Raw genomic sequence first — 5819 nt, 5'->3', positions numbered from 1 at the left:
AGAGAAGTTTGAACAGTTATATAAAAAAAAATGTATAAATTTGCTCAACACGGTATGTTTAAAAAGACCGATTCGAGAGGAGTTAATATTTCATGGAAAATTGCACACAAAGCCTGAATACATATTAAATAGGAATGCGAGTTTCGAGTGGAGGATTGGAAAAAGAAATAGAGAGAAAGAAAAAGTGCATGCATCCAGTGGGGAAAATGAAATTAGATGGTGTATTTTACTGCCATTTTATTATCGTACGCCAATTTTTTTTCTTCTTCCACCCGCGTGTATGTGTGTACGTTGCCGTTTTATGACCGCCGTCGCGTGTGTACACGATTCATAAAAGCATACTTTTATTCCGCAACTTTCATTTGCAATAAACCGCGCCGTTATATTTATCCAAAAAACATTTTTGCGACTGTATTCCGAAAATTGGAGCCAATTTGCTTCCATCCCCCTCTAGACGCGAGACTTCACTCACAGGATGAATAAAAGAAAGGAAGGAAAAGAAATAGGTGTACATAAAGAATTGGAGAAACCCAATTTGATGGAGGGAACAAGAATTATCCTTGCGCGCGCTTTCATTTGCGTAATTTAAATAAATTGTCACGAGGAGGCGAATAATATTGTTTTGCTCCAATTCGTTGTCCCCCCCCCCCACACAAGTGCGGTTGTCGTGGGAAAAACGAGGGGAAAAAGACCTTCCTTCCCCCATCGACTCCATTTGCATATAAATTCGATTCCTTATTAGAGTTCTTAATTATTTTTCCGAGTCTCCAGCCCCAACGCAGCAGCTGGAATTCTCATTTTCGAAAGAATTCCGTGGTCACAAAGAATCAATGTTCTCTGCATATTCTTCAAGATTATCGTTCAATTATATACAACAAAGCTTACGATTAAATAAAAATAACCTCGATCGATAGACAATTCAGAGTTAAACCTCCTAAATTAAATAACAGTTGAAGAAGCTTTGCTTTTAAAGTTTTGCGCAAAGTTAGAGTACAATTAAAGTTCTAATTTTCTAGATCGATAGCCAGTAAACCTTCTAAATAGTTAAACAAGAGTTGAACAAGTTTAGTAGAAAAGTTACAGAGTAATTCCTTTGAAATAGTTAAAAAAAAAACCGTAATATCAATTAGAAATATAACTAATACAGTTTATATGATTATTATCAATTAAAGGTACTAATTTCATTGATAGAACAAACGAAATCATAATAGATAAAGCTGAGATCAACGCCTAAAGTACTTAATCCATATAGATACGGTGAAGTAACAAAAGCGGGATTAGCGAACTTAATCGAGCGATTTATTAAGATTATTGCGAACCTCGAAATAATAATAATAAAAAAAAAAGTGCTGAAAAGTTCGTCGTCGCGATTTAAAGAAAATCCCGCTTGCAATTAAACTCCGCCCGAGGCGTTTTATCACATTAATTTGCAATTAACTTTGATTTATAAAGACGTTTCTCTGAGAAATAATAATGCGGAAAAAAGGGGAATGAAGAAAAAAAGTGCCCCCAAAGGGCTGAAAAAAAAAGGGTAGAGTTCAACCACGAGGAGATAAAGGATGACAGGATATGCGAAACGTGCTCTGGTTTTGCAGAAGGCTTATGTAAGGGCCTAATGGAAAGTAGGCTCGGTATATCCGTAGGTGGTGGTAGTGGAAGCAGACTGATGGTCCAAATATAATTAAAATCGTAGCTCTCGAGTATTAAGATATTTCCATACATTTACATTTCACATTAATACTATAGTGAAATGGTTTTGCAGGCAGTCTGAAACTTTGCAAAATTGGATTAATCCCAAGTAGACGTCTTTACAGTTCAAACGAATTACATAATCTATATGGATAAGTCAAAATTTTGAAGATCTTGAAAACTTAGCTGAAAGACAGAAAAAGTTATTATTGAACACTAAAGTGAAGAGAAATAAGGAAAGTTGTAGTCAAGGAAATATATAAATTGATGAGGAAAAGGAAAATAATGTAATTGCTCACTTTACGAATTCCCAATTTACGAACTGTAAATATAATACAAGGTTCATAAACTTCTAAGATCAAATTACAAATGATCATTTTACAAAATTAATTAATTAAAGAACAAACAAATAACACATATAATTATATGGTCGATAAATCTCCGCGTAATAATTTCAAATCCATTCGAAATGATGTAAATTCTGCATACACCTTGAATGTAGGCAGCAGCAGCTAGCTAGCTAGGTTTTGCAAAACAACGGGATTTCTCCCAATTATAATTGCATAAACTTCATTCAATTACTAAATTGTAGAACACAGTTATTACGTCGAATTGCCGCTGATTTAATACGTTAACAAATCAACGCGCTAATTTCCATAACAGCACCAATATTATATTATAAATTAGCGCAAACACGAATAATTAGCGTTGTTCATAGAAAAAAATAATTGTCTTCAAGTTCTTGTAAATGCTAAAAACTAATAAATTTTGCTTAAAAATAAGAAAAAGTTATTTGTTGGACTATACTTTATCAAGAATCTTGTGAAAACTTTATATATGGAATCTATATATCAAATTTTGGACGATATTTCACGCGTTAGGTCAAACGCTTCAACTCCATCTATCTCGTATATTTTGGATAATTGGGTTTACGTTCCCAAGTGTAGAATCAATATTCAAAGAAACCCAACACCATCGGAATCCTCCCCTGCGTTTAGATCAAATTCAAAAATAGAAATTAATCCGCGATAACAAAATGATGAAGAAGATTTATGTTATTTAGTTATTATTTCAAATATGCAAGAGAAAATTTAACTTTGAAACGTTAGTAAAGTTATGCTAGAAATATTTGGATCGATAGGGAAGGCAAGAATCTCCGCTTTGCATTTAAAAAAAAAATAACTGCAACATTATTATAATAAATGCTGCTACATAATGTTAAGCTCTTCGCGAGATTCATGAAGCACGTCTGAAGCAATTCGCATGCTTTATGTGATGCCATGATATAGTGATATCACTCGTTTTCATTCAGGATGAAATGTTGATGTTGCCGTTGCTGTTGCCGTTGCGGATGAGTTTATAGTCGGTGTTAATGTCATTAAGCCCAATAATAACGCTAACGTCTATTTCAGGCTTCGAAATGCTAGACGTCCGATGTTTCACAGATATAATTATACCATCACGCAACCTTCATTAAGCTAATCCGAGAGATATACAGATAAACACATTACGTTCAAACAATAAGATGCAATCTGCAGCTCTACAAATACACACTTAATTTGTATTACACAACTGAAATAAACATTAAATTATTAGAATTAAAAAGTATTTTTGCAATCTGTATATGAATTCATTTAGTAGTTACGAAACTATGTCAGATACGTGTTAAATGATGTTTTAAGTACGTGATATTTCTCGGATAAAGAGATGCTACATTGATTTATCTCAGATGTTTACTTTGGAAATTAAACAAGTAACACAGTTAATGCCAAACATCTTATTAATCATCAGGTTTAAAGTTCAATTGATGTCGGTTAGATTGGTAACATTAGAAAACGTTAAGTGTAAACTTAAAGTCAATCCTTCAATATATCATAAGTATGTATTAAAGTTCAGTTTAAATATGTATTGAACTGAAGTTTTAAGTATAGAATTAGTATTGAAAATATTTGTATAATTAAAGTAGGTCAGAAAAGCAGAATTTCTCAAGAAACAGCATATAACAGCATCTAAATAAAGCCTCTTCGTGCCTCGTATATTTTCACAGTTGTTGTATTTTTTCTTTTGGGTATCATTTCATATGGTGCTGTGTTTATCTCAATTTCTTGGTGCATTTGCGTAGAGCCATAACAGTAAATCGGGCGAAAATATGAAGAATAGTGAAATATTTCCCCGAGACAATAGAAAGCGCTTGGGGACGAGGGAGAGGAGAACGTAGAAGACATTTCCTCCTGACCCCTCACGTAACTGCGGTTATTGCGTAACCCCCAACTATACACAATGCAATAATAACACGGCGAAAATGGTCTTATTGGAAAAGACGTTCTCTATATAGAAAGTGATCCCGGAATGTCTGCGTTCGTAATTGAATTTCTGTCATCCGATTGATGGAATTCCTTGGTCACTTAATGAACTTAAGCGAGTTTTGCTAATGAATTTAGTCAGCGATAAATGCGGTTGATGATTAGGGATGCGTCCTTGCCAAGGATTTATGTAACTGTTGCAAGCGAGGCTTTTGTATCGGTAAGTGGAGGAAAGTCAAGAGATGATGATAACACGTGTTTGGGATGAGGTAAGATTTGGATAGAGAGACAAAGAGAGGTAAGAATGGTGTTGGTATGGGTGAGAGAGGTGAATAGGAGAAGAACGCCCTCGAGACCTGTAGAATCTGGTACCTGCACGATGTTACGAAATCAGGTAGAAAGTCGACGCTCGATAGGGCAACAACGGCCAATGGGCTATTATAACAGCAGCAGCAACAACAACAATCGCTGTTGGGCGCTCACCTTCTATGCAGACGACGTGATCCCTGATCTGCTGGGCGACCTGGGGCTCCTGCACGAGGTCTATCAGATCGTAGATGGCATAGATGGACGGATGGACGCTCTCGAATCTCTGGATTTCCTGCCGGATGGCCAACGAGTTGTTCAAAAAATGAGCACGCGAGTTCATTGTGGACGCACTTCGGAGCCGCACATCAAACCAGAGGAATCACCACCAACACCGCACTCTTCTTCATAGCTCGACGCACCTCGTCTGAAGTAGTCCCAGCTCAGGGTAGTCTTGTTATTATTGTTGTTTACACCGAGATTTCGCAACAAGTATATATAATGTATACGTACGAAAACAACAACAACAATAACGAAGATCTTCTGGTGTTCTGCACTCGGCTTTCAGATGACAGCTGGCACCGGAGGATGGTCGCACTTCGCTCGGGACGGACGAATTCGCGGAAACTTCGCTTTTGACAGTTTTCACTGTAAAACAAACATTTATGCTCGGTTGTACAGGTTAGGACTGGAGAGACTATACATGCATACACACTCCCACCAGACAACCACCATTACTGATGGTTCGACGACGGAAGGCGCCGCGACGTGCACGGACTTACACCGTACTAATCCTCCAGTCAGGATGCGAACCATTTTCGTTATCCTTCGAAGAGTCCTGTTTACCTGCAAACGGTGTTTCCACCTGAACAACATCATCGCAACTACAACAAAAAAAAAGAGAACCTTACCTCACCTCACAACAGCTTTAAAGTCGAGGAAACTCCCAAAAAAACTTTACATAAAACTTATAAACACGCCAAAACTACTAAAATAATATAAAATAAACACACACCAAATCCAAGCACTTGAAAATAAAATTAAACAACAACAGTAACACCATAACAACAAATAACTTCGATTGTTCTTTCCACAACCTACCTGACAATCTGAAACAAAACATACAACAATACTTCCAACATGATAAATACCACTTCTCAACACAATTTAATTAAATTAATTTAATCTTACACCTAAAACAAACATACGTGCAATAATTTCACTAAAAATAAGTTTGTTTCAAAGTTCATTTAAACTTTCAGAATCCAGCTTTAAATTTAAATATTTGTATATGAGGTTGCATACAAAATGCGCTCATCAAAACAATTTCTAATATACTTAAATTACTCAGAAATCGTAGCCTCAATACTCGTAATAAGCATACAAATGTTGATTTATTATAGAATCCAATAAGAATTCAAAAACATTTCGAAATTATTATTTCATTGCATTAATTCAATTATGTTAAGCGAATATTAAAGTAGAACTATTATTTAATTATAATTAGAATAAACTATTGTT

At 35.5% G+C, this 5819-nt stretch overlaps 1 protein-coding gene across 1 annotated transcript in view; it reads left to right on the top strand.

Moving 5' to 3' along the window:
- Nucleotides 1-5819, top strand: part of LOC108561585 (angiotensin-converting enzyme-like) — a 12218-nt gene that overhangs the window by 749 nt on the left and 5650 nt on the right. The window lies entirely within an intron of this gene.

This window comes from Nicrophorus vespilloides, unplaced genomic scaffold, assembly GCF_001412225.1.
Source record: "Nicrophorus vespilloides isolate i.1.1-1 unplaced genomic scaffold, Nicve_v1.0, whole genome shotgun sequence".
Classification (NCBI taxonomy): Eukaryota; Metazoa; Arthropoda; class Insecta; order Coleoptera; family Silphidae; genus Nicrophorus; species Nicrophorus vespilloides.
Note: the sequence above shows the minus strand (reverse complement) of the source record. Positions and strands in the feature narration are given on the sequence as shown.